The sequence below is a fragment of the Arvicanthis niloticus genome, chromosome 11 (genome assembly GCF_011762505.2).
Source record: "Arvicanthis niloticus isolate mArvNil1 chromosome 11, mArvNil1.pat.X, whole genome shotgun sequence".
Classification (NCBI taxonomy): domain Eukaryota; kingdom Metazoa; phylum Chordata; class Mammalia; order Rodentia; family Muridae; genus Arvicanthis; species Arvicanthis niloticus.
In genome coordinates this window covers 14475060-14485974 of record NC_047668.1, presented here as the reverse complement: position 1 = coordinate 14485974, position 10915 = coordinate 14475060, and positions in this window count along the sequence as shown.

The following is a 10915-nucleotide window of genomic DNA, read 5'->3' as shown; positions in this document are numbered from 1 at the left end:
ATTCTCAAGTGTTCTCTCTCTCTCTCTCTCTCTCTCTCTCTCTCTCTCTCTCTCTCCATCATCTGCTTCCACTCAATGCTACTTCTCTAACTGGCCTGTCTGGCAGGAATGAATATGTTCTAAAGAAAGGTTTTACTCTCTTTTGAATCATTCTCTTGAAAGGATGAACCTCAAGGAATGAGAAATTCCCCAGGAATCTCTTGCTCGGAAGAGGAAATGGCTGAAGTTTTGTGGGCAGCAAGAAAAGATAATTATCTCCTGGAGAAAGACAACTTGTTAGGTGACCTCTCAGGACCAACTGCCCTTGTACGAGAGACTGGGAGCTTGACCAGTGGTGGGCAGGAGACACACAGCTTGCCTTACTGTTGAGTTACTTGTATTTCTTGCTTAATATTTAAACTCTACCCTAATCCCCCATCAAGATGGACTCAGCAGTTGCTACTTTTTTTTTTGGTCCATCTTTCTAGTGTAGTCATATTGAATAAATGTCATTTTTTTTTTTCTGTTTTTCACTATTAAGTTGGCCCCTTTCGTTGGTTTATTGAGGTTGGGTGGCTTGTAGAAATCCAAGCTGGGATTCCTAAGTTTGATAACTCTGCCAATGATTTATTCTTGGTTCCACCAGTTACATTAAAGGCCATAACTGTACAGTGTTCAAATACGAGTATCTGTTCTGTCTCTACCCAGCACTTACATGCACCTGCCAAGAGATCCCTCTTTGACCTAGAACTTTCTGAGGACAAGGGCCACTTCTTTTCCCTTGTGGGCCATATTTTGGTGCACAGCCACAGACCCATAAGTCTTTCAATGTACAGGTAAGGTTAATGGCTAATTAGTAGTTGAGATCTAGAAACAGCAAGCAGAGACTGGTCTGATCAAAATCAGGAACTTGGTCAGGCAGTGGTGGTGCATGCCTTTAATCCCAGCACTTGGGAGGCAGAGGCAGGTGGATTTCTGAGTTCCAGGACAGCCTGGTCTACAGAGTGAGTTCCAGGACAGCCAGGGCTACACAGAGAAACCCTGTCTCGAAAAAAACAATATATATAATCAGGAACTTACTTAGGAGCTTCTGTCCTCCAGACAATTAAATCCATCTCAATGGGATCTCAAAGTGTGCAGCAGGGACAGTGGCAAGGGCCATGGGAATGTGATATATCTCTAGCTGATGGACACTGGAAAACCACCACCTAATATCAGGTTTAGGGAGAAGTCTGGTAGGATCTGACACTGAGGTAGGAAGAAAAGAAGGAAGGGGGGAGGCAGGACAGAGCTTCAGTGCTTCAGTAATGGATTTGGGGAGAGAGATAGTGAGAGGGTTACATGTACTGAGTGAACACCTTTGCAAGGCCAGAAACGAAGAGTATTACAGATTTTGTCTCATTTAATTTTAAATCAACCCTGCAAGGTAAGAAATTATTATCCCTGGGGCTAGGAAAATGGCTCAGTGAGTAAGAGCATTAGCTACTGTGGGAAAATAGTTTTTGTTTTCTTTCTGTTTTGTTTTTGTTTTTGTTTGTGTTTGTGACAGAATTTCTTTGTGTAGCCCTAGTTGTCCTGGAACTCTTTAGACTAGGCTGGTCTCCAACTCAGAGATCTACCTGCCTCTGCCTCTCAAGTGCTGAGATTAAAAGCATGAGCCACCACCAGGCAAGAGTATTTTTGATGTTGTAAAGAGAGACACATGAACAAAACAGAAGAAACCTGACAAGGTGATTTTTTTTGGTAAAAAAAAAAAAAAAAAAAAAAAAAAAAAAAAAAGTTCCACTATGATCCAAACTACCCAAGGGGAGCTAGGCTGCTCCTCACTAGCTGGGTTTCAACTTCATGATCTACTCACGATTGGCTAATTCAGAAGCCAGGAGAGGTCTGCCTACCAGCTGTTGAATACTAGAAATGCAGCAGGCTTTTCCCATAAACAGAAGTTTCACAAAGTTGGGGAGAAGTACAGAATATTGATCCTTGGTGGATAACCACACTTTGTTGGGGAAAAAAGTTTTTCACGGTTCACAAACGTAAACACCTGAGTTCTATCCCCAGCCCCCACCTAAAAAGCTAAGCATACCACACAAAACTACAATGTCAGCACATGTGAAGAATGGAACTTGAAACTACACAAGGCTTACCATAAGGCTAGGCATGATGGCACATCTCTGTTAGCACAATACTTGTGTCCCATGACCAAAACCAATGTGGGGTAAAAAAGGACTTATTTCAGCTTACAGTCTAGAGTTCATCAGAAAGTCAGGGCTGGAACCCAAGGCAGGAACCCAAGGCAGGAACCCAAGGCAGGAACCTAGAGGCAGGAGTTGATTCGAAGACCATGGAAGTGTGCTGCTTACTGGCCTGCTTCTCATGGATATTTGGCCCGCTTTCTTCTATCAACCAGGAGCACCTTCCCGTGGGGGCAGTACTCCTAGTGGGTTGTGCTCTCTCACATCAAACATTAATCAAGAAAATACCCTGCAGACTTGCCTACAGGCCAAATTGAGGCATTTTCTCAACTGAGACACCTTTTCCTATCTCTAGCTTGTGTCAAGTTGACAAAAAAAAAAAAAAAAAAAACAAAAAACAAAAAACAAAAACTAATCAGGACAACTTGGAGATCTGGGCTAAATATTGAGTTTCAGGCCACTGTGAAACTGCATCTCATAAAGAACTAAAACAACAACAATAACACCTTGACCTACTATAGTGTATTGGTCTGATGCTGCTTGTTTTGTAATGCTAAATATTTACCCCTAAGGCCTGATTGCCCCCCAGAGAGTCTGCACAGACCCAAATGACACTATGTGATCTTGCCCCCAAATTATTCCTGATTGGTGCATAAAGATGCCTACAGCTTATAACTGGGCAGACTTGAGATAGTCGGGGGGGGGGGGGGGGGGGGGGGGGGGCTTGTTGTCGAGGAGAACCAAGAAGTAGAGAGAGGAGAGAGGAAGATGGAGAGAGGAAAAGATGCCTTTGGGGTAAGAATCTTAAAATCATGGCCATGACGGCTGGCCAACTGGAGTTAAGAGCAGCTCAGATGGAACAGAGTAAGTAATAATGCAGGTTTATTGATAAGAAATTAGATCCTAATAGCATAGAGGGTAGACATCTGCCAAACACCAGTGCTGATTAAGGCTTATTATAAATATAAAGGTTGTGTGTGTGTTTGGGAACTGAACACTCAAAGGCAGAGTAGAAGCCCCGGATTGAGATGAAATATTTCCACAACAATCTACTACAATTTAGAGATGAAAGTGGGCCTGCTTCAAATTGCTGCACATATTGCTGCATAATTTTATGACAAGCATTAAGAATCTTAATCTCATGCTTTTCTCACCAATGATAGAGAGTTTGCATACATGGCGAAGAGAAACATTTGCAAGTGAGGAGACAGAGTAACAACCAAAACTATAGCAGAAAGCAAGGGTTGGTTTTCTGCTTTTATTTTTTTAAAAAAATCAATAAATTATTCCACCCAACAGCTAAGTCTCATTTTATACCCTGCTTCCTTGTCTTGTTATAAATAGGTGCAGTAAAATCAGTGAAGTAGGTGTGCAAACCTGAGACTATAGGATGTGATCTAACACAAAAGACAAAGCACAGCATAGTAAACATTGCCAAAGTAAACCTAGTTTTGTTTTGTTTTCTATGTTTCCGACACAGGATCTTGCTCTGTAGCCTTGGCTGGTCTAGAACTCATTATGTTTAGAACTCATAGAGATCCACCTGCCTTCGCCTCTTGAGTGCTGTACCGCCGTGCTCTGCGTAAATCTAAATTTAGAATGCAATGAAAGCCAGCATAGACACAATAGTGCAGGCTGACTTGTGCCCAGCCCCTGCAGAGTCTGTCAGCCTTTGTTTACTCACAGCTAATCATGTGACTCCAGTTCTGCCACTCAGTTGGTGAGTGCAATTTGAAGTCATTTCCTGTCCTTGAGTTTCAAGGTTCTCACCTTTCTGTGAGGGGCTACAGGACCTGTCAGACTCCCCTAGATAATACTGCTGGTGGTCCTTTGCAAACTTTGTTCCCACCATCCCCACCACCCCCTCCTGTTTACACTTTGATTTAGGTGTTTCATCCCAGAACTCACATGCTAGAAGTTTGGCTCTCAGTGTGGTAGTATTGAGGTAACAGAGGCTTGAGAAAGGGAGGGATAGTGAAAATCATGGGAGAAGCTGCACTTTGAAGTGACTAATGCTGTTCTCAGGGGCCTAAGTTAGAGCCCTAGAGCATTTCCCGACAATCTCTCGGACTTCCGGTCTCCTCGTTTGCTCTCTTTCCATGCACCCTGGCTCTCGTGATTCAGCCTGCTGTGAGTCCCTCACCAGAAGCTAGATGGGGCTCCCCATTCCTAGACATTTAGCCTCCAAAACAGTGAGCAAAATAATCTTTCCTTTATAAAACCCCCCAGCTTCCAGCATTTTGTTATGGCAATAGAAAATGGACTGAAGCACAAGCGGGGCTAGGATACTGTATGGGAAGAAAGCACAATTGTTCTATCTGTACTAAGGCACACGCGCCCTGCCAATAAAACAGCCCACTGTCACCTAACCAGGGGTCCTCCTCTGTATTACCTCTGTGGGTCTTGATCAGGTTCATCTTCTCTGCCAGCTAAAGCATTAAAAGGCAGGAAAATCTTGAGCACCCAGATACAGCTGGGGAAATCGCAAACGGCAAACAGGAACAGAATCAGCAGTTGAAGAAAGGGTTTTTATTAAGAATGAGGAAACGCACGCGCACAGCAGACACACAGTGCACAAGAACCTCCGAGAAGCAGGGGGCTTCTCGAAGGCTGGGAGGTCTTAAATTCTCTGAAGGTCTTCCTCTTATAATTTAGGGTTGGTCAAGTTTAAAGAAAGACAAGATGGCTGACTGGTCCACGGCTGTTGTATAACGTCCTCATCTCACCTCTAACTCGTTGAGTCAATCCATCAGCAGGGACCTGGTGGGAGATGAAAACTTACACAGCCTTTATTTGTCCCAAGCCTGAGGGTGAGGAAGAGGTCTGCCATCTTGGAAGCTCATCTTGATCACCTAGTCTTGGCCCCCTACTGTCTGCTGATCAAGAGGTCTCTAACTCCAGCCCCTCACCTCACCAGCACCGATGCTGTCATGTAACATGATCACATGACCCAATACAATGAGCCATGCTGTTAACCAAAAGACTGTGATTAAAATTTAATCCAGCCTCATGATAAGTAATTTCATCTAAAATTTTGTTCTTTGTTTTCAAGTTGCCCCATTTTTAAAGTTCACAATAATTTGTGTTTCTTCTTGGTACTACCAATAATAAAAGACAGTGAACCATCTGCGGAATTTCTGCAACATTTCTGGTAACTTCTGTGGTGCAAGTCCATTTGATGAACTCAGGCAGGTCGCTGAAAGGCGTAACACCTTGGAAAAGGCTAGAAGTTGGTCTTTAATTTCTGTTTTAGACACATTATAAACTTGAAAATTTATTTCCTAGTTGATTCAATCTGCCATCGCTAAATCTTTAGGGAGAATTACAGGAAGGGAGATAAAATCTTGGTAATTTATTCAATTTTATCACTTCCACTGATCCCATAAAAAGACTCCATCTGTCAAATTATCTTTTCCTTAAAAAACAAAACTTTTCATCACTTTCTTTATATGGGTGTGTTGAAAGCGTGTAGTTTTAAGTATCTGTGTCATGAAAACTATTGACGTTCCAATAAAATCTGTTCTTTTTGAATTATCTGTTCTGTGGCTCTTTAGAAAGGGAAGTGCCAGCATCTATCATTTGTTTATAATTCGCTCGCGCAGCACAGGATTTATTGCTTTGAGTGAATACATTATGGCATATTTGAGAAGTGTGGAATGAAATATTCTTATGCTAACACATTCTGTGATTGGGATTCCGATCCATAATCAGTGCATCTTTCTTTTACAAATTTCTGTCTGGGTTCTCTTGAAAGCGCAAGTGGGGAGGATAAAAGGCAGAGAAAGTGTTTGAGCTGTTCTTTAATCCCGTGTCTGGGACCTTGTTTCTGAAGTCACAGGCTGTGTGTGAGCCCACACACCTGAGAACCTGAATTTGGTTACAAAGCCAAAACCATTGGGTTTTCTGTTTTCTAATCTCTGGGTGTTTGGCTAGCTCTCACACACTGTGAGGGTGTTCCTTCTCCCTTCAAGAGGTTCCTAGGATTGTGAGACAAAATTCAGGACATCCCAGTTAAATGTGAGTTTCAGATAACAGGGAGTGCCTTTCTAGTAGATGGCCCATGAGAAATTTACTATATCCTATATTTTTATTTGCTAAATCTGGGATTCTGTTCCTGACATCTCTTTCTCTCAGGGTAAAAATGGAAGTCATTAGCAGAAAATGTCTCTACTTCCTGCTATCTCTTCTACATGTGTACCATATGGAGACACACCCTGACCTGGCTCTTTCATTTCAGCTACTGGCCACATTAATCACTCCCTTCTGAGGTCTTGGTCACTTTCCATCTCTGATTCACTAGATGTCCTGACCTTTGGGTGCAAGGTACAAAACCACAGGCTACAGTTCAGCATGAACAATGAACGATGAACATTATAAAGCCTGGCTCTAGATGGATGGACAGATGGATGGATGGATAGATGGATGGATGGATGGATGGATGGATGGATGTTTGGATGGATGAATGGATGAATGGATGGATGGATGTTTAGATGGATGGATGGATGGATGTTTAGATGGATGGATGTACAAAAGGAAGGAAGGAAGGAAGGAAGGAAGGAAGGAAGGAAGGAAGGAAGGAAAGAAGGAAGAAAGGATGGATAAATGGATGGATGGATGGATGGATGGATGGATGGATGGATAGATATGCTCAATAAAGGAAAAATGAGCCTAAAGTATATAGATCCCCAAAGAGAAAGCTCTGCTGAACTTTGTAACTTGTATAAGAAAAGAAAAAATCTGTAACTCTAGTATTGGGGTGGTTAAATCCAGAGGATCTCAATTCAAAGTAAGCCTGGCTTTGGCTACTTACTGAGACCCCGTGTTATAAATCAGGTGCTCCACTAGCCTGCCTTCCAGGGACTCAGTGCCAGCAGCTTGTCATCACCTGCAGCCAGCAGGTGTGGCACATTCCCATCATCAGTGTGCATTGCTTACTTTGCTATGCTACACGCCCTTTACAAGGCCCCTCTCCATCTCACAGCCCCTTCCTCTGTCTATCCCAGCCCCTTCTCTCTCTCTGTCTGTCTGTCTGTCTGTCTGTCTTTCTCTGCCTATCTCTCAGTCCCTATCTCTTACTCAAGATGTCCAAACTCTAAGACGCCCCCTCCCCGCACCCTAATATGCCTCTTGCATTAAATCTGTTGCATGCAGTGATCTCTGTTGCTGTATGCTAAGGCATACTTTGGCCTAGACCCACCAAGGTACCACTCCACCCCTGCCCCCACCCCCACTAAATCCTAACACCCTGTCACAGAAAAAACCAAACCAGAACACAAATAAAACAGAGGCTGAAAAAAAAAAAAAAACATAAAAAAAAGTACTAGTTTTCCCAAACACTATACCTTATCATTATCAATATGGTGCTGAAAGAAAGAATTTTTGTTGTCATCCTGGGTTGTTTGTTTGTTTGTTTGTTGATGGGGTTTCACTGTGAAGTCTTCTTGGCTGTTCTGGAACTTACTATGTAGATCCACCTAGCTCTGCCTCACAATTGCTGAGACAAAGGGCGTGTGTGCCAGCACACCCAGCAAAGAAATGTTCCTAACTAGCTATTTTCAAATGTTTAAATTAGCAAGCTACAAGAGAGATTAAGTTACTTTCTGTTTATTCTGTGGAAAATTGCATTACAAAACCACTGTCAAATGATGTGATTAAAAACTGTCAAGCCAAAGATGAGAAGTATCTCAGAAGTATTTAAAGCAGGTTTTTCCACTTTATATAAAACTGTTTTTGGCTCTTGGGATGTTGGGGGGGGGGGCTATTGACTTTTTAAAATGTGTAACTCTTAGTTTTCTTATTCTAAGCAAACCCTTGCTTGTTTGCCCAGTCTTTTATGTATGATATTGTATTTTTTAAAATGTATTATTATGGGAGGGGACTCCTGTCATGACCCATGTGTGGCAGCCAGACTGATCTCAGGTCACAGGCATGCAGAACAAGCAGAGCAACTTTACCCATAGAGCCATCCCATCCAGCCCTGTGTTCATAACCGGTTTCCATCTTTTCGTGACATTAAATGTGTTATCTAGACTGGAAGTCCTTTGGGTTTGGAAAAAGAACAGAATAGGAAATGCAACTGGAGCAAACAATCCACGTGAGAAGTGGCAGCCTCCCAGGGTGGAGGCTGAAAGCCCACGGGGGTGGCAGGTGTGGTTCTAGGTGGAGAATCCAGAAGTTCTTTGAGAGGTAAGAAGGAAACTTGACAAATTCCAGAGAGCAGCACAGGCCTTTGGCAGACATTCACACATCTCCTGGGTTCTTTCTCTTCATTGACAAGAAGTCCCATTTAGAGAGAAATGGCTCCTTTTCTTGTGCTGTCTTCATGTCACTATCTTCACGGTAACTAATGATCCGCTCCTCTCCTGTTTTGTGTTTATTTGTTTGTTCCCCATTTTATTTTCTGTTTATGGATGTTTTACATGCATGTATGTTTGTGCACCACAGGTGTGTAGTGTTCTCAGAAGCCAGAAGAAGCCACTGGATCAATCCCCTTAGAGTAGAGCTCCAGACACCATGTAGGTGGTGGGAATCGAACCTGGGTTCTCTGGAAGAGCAGCCAGTGTTTGTAACTGCTAAGTGTTAGGTCTCAAATGGGACCCATGTCTAACTGAGGTGCCTATTTAACACATCAAAGCACACCTGGCTTGTATCCCCCTAGTCTGTGACAGGTTATGGCTGGCATACCACACCCACTACCCTAAATTTCTCCATCCCAGGGTCTGGGCTGCCCTTCCCTCAGCTGCCCTTCTCAGTATTATCCAGCCCTTTTGATTATGCAGCCCTTTTGTCTACTCTTTACCCTTCTGGTCTCCTGGCTCTACTTTTTCTCTCTCTTCACGTGGCCCAGCTCATGGTCATGTTCACTCTGGCCTCTCCCAGATGTCCCTGCCTCTGGCTATGCTCTCCCTTTTAACTACAATAAACCTTCCCCTCCACCATCCCTAGGAGCAGCCATGGCTCTCCTTTTCATTGTCTTTTTCATTCACCCTGCCACTCTTTGCTGGACCACTTCCAGTGTCTACAGTCTTCAATGAGTGCCAACAGCCTAAGGAATTTTCACACTATTAGTAGGACCCCCTTCTCCCAAGGGTCTTACTCACTAGTCACTTTCTGAAGCTTTGAGCTTCACCGTGACTTCTTCTAACCCCATCCTTTAGCCAACACAGGAAAGCTTGTAGTCATTTGGTGTTCCTGCCTCAAAGCTCCAGTTAGGTAAAGTAGCAGCTGCCTGGCCACGTCTGTCAGTTCTTTTTCTGTGAGTGTATAAGTGAGAGAGGAGAAAAATTCCATTCACTTGCCCTCTTTAGAGAGCCTGCTGTGCATTAAGTTTGAGCCACAGAGTGAGACTCGAACTTAGCCTGACTGGTATGCAGGAAAGGGAAGGACGGTCTGTGTAAAGTACCTAGCTCTACAGGTCTTTGTGTCAGAAACCTGCCCCTAACCCTACAGGACCCCAGTGCCAAACATCTCTGTATTCCCATGAGAAATTTCTCTTTGGACCTTAGTACTGGTGAGAGCTCGTTTACAGTGTATTTACCCAGAAAAAATATTCCTAACTGTTGCAGACAATTACTAAGCCATTGCAAACGCAACATGTGATGAAGAGACCTTTCTTTCCCAAACAAGGACTGCAGCAATTGGAATCTGAGGGTTTTCCTAAGGGAAGATTCTTGGCACTCACTTCAACTTGATTATAGAAAATGACATTGTGAGACATCACGTGGGCTTCATTATGGTCATTCGGATCATAGTCCAGCTGGTTTTATGGAGATATAACTGGATGTAAATTGGATTTCTCTATAGGAGATTTAGATTATGCTGTATTTCCTGGAGTGATAGAATGAGTGGCAAATTGATAAAAATTATCCTATGGGGTCTACTAATAATAATTATGAGAAATATTTTTTAACAGGCACATTTCATTGACTATAGGCAAATAAAGCCTTTGTTTAAAACTTTCAGAACTAATGGCACAATATGTTATTGTCTTCATCATTTCCAGAAGGACATTCAACTTCATAGCAGAGAATTTAAGATTGTGAAAGGGGCGTTAGAGAGGTGACTCAGCTGCTACACTTTTGCTGCTCTTGCAGAGGGTCCAGTTCAATTTCCAGCACCCACGGGACAGATCTCAATCACCTGTGACTCCGGTTCCGAGGGACTGGACTTCTGGCCTTCTTGGGCACACACACACACACACACACACACACACACACACACACAGACACAGACAAGCACACACACATAAACATACTTTTAAAAATATGAAAGAGGATTCTCTAAAGTGCAATAGTGTATAGGAGGATGGTTAATTTTCAAAAGTTTTGGGGAAAGGGAAACTTTTCAAGCTCTTTTCCATAAGACACACACGATAGTGTATGCATTGCAGCATGTCTAAAATTGGAAAACACTCCCTACAGCCAACTAATAAGATGTTGGTTACGTGGATTAGAGAAGTCTATGTAACTATGACAGATGATGATATAGGTTTGCAGTTGTCCATATGGAAATGCACTCCATAGAAGAATGGAGATAGAAAGCTGCAAACCGGAAGTAAAATGAGCACTGAAAGAACCTGAAATCTCACGTGATTTATAGAAAAGGTGAATAACGCAGCTTTGGGTCAAAATATGAGCAAACTATTTCAATCCATCTATTATCCTTTTAATTACTTGTTTGTTTTTCCAGACATGCTAGAGATCAAACAAATGCTAGCCAGGCGTTCTCACTACTGAGCTAAGAGT